This window comes from Mus pahari, chromosome 18 (assembly GCF_900095145.1).
Source record: "Mus pahari chromosome 18, PAHARI_EIJ_v1.1, whole genome shotgun sequence".
Classification (NCBI taxonomy): Eukaryota; Metazoa; Chordata; class Mammalia; order Rodentia; family Muridae; genus Mus; species Mus pahari.
This window is the reverse complement of record NC_034607.1, coordinates 21,257,756-21,258,637: the sequence shown is the minus strand read 5'-3', so window position 1 is coordinate 21,258,637 and position 882 is coordinate 21,257,756.

Sequence of the window (882 nt, the reverse complement as noted above, 5' to 3'; positions counted from 1 at the left end):
TAGTGCACTGTTCTCCCTCCCCTGAAGGGAGGTCTTCAAGAAGAAAGTTTCTGTCACTTTCCTCCTACTCTGAGGATTAATTCAACCTGCATGCTCTTTCCTCCAGAGGACAAAAGTCCAACCCTGGTTTCAAATCTACATGTGGCCAATACTATCAAATGTAAACTTATTAATCATAATACAATATGACAACACTGGTAAGTGACTTCCCGAAGAAAGCCAAAGCAGTCATGCCAAGATATTCTTGTACTTCCAGGATAGGGTTAGTGTGGCCGGATTCCTGTGCTGCCAGTTCACCTTGGATCAGGGCACTTACTAGTCTGAAGGAGAACCTTGGTGAGAGACTGTCAGAAAAGCCAGACAGACACTCTTCATGTTATACTGACACTTACTGCTGCCCTCACACACACATTAATTAAAGATAGCTTATAGCCTTGACTGTACTTAGCCCATTAAATAAAATGGAATTAAACACTGAATAGAAAATATGCTGCTAGGTTGAAGAGAGGGCTCCGCCATTAAAGGCTAGGCTCAAAACCAAAAATATAAGAAAATAGGCTAGTCATTTTGAAAGATGATTAGGGTTGTTGGCTCTTTAATAGACAGGGGCAAATTTCAAATGATCTTGGCTAATAAGAAAAATGTTATTTGTTTCTTTAAAAGAAGTTTTTTTAGAGTAATTTTCTTTTTTTACTTGTGTCCACAGAAGCCAGTAGAGGGCATGAGTCCCTGGATACAGAATTGACCACTTCAAGTGTGAAATAGTTGCATGCAGTATCGGATATCCCCACAGACACAGCAGGACACAGGGAGAGCTGCTAAAGGGAAATTGATTGCTGCCCTTGTACAGGTTTTTTTTTTTTTTTTTTTTTTTTTTTTTTT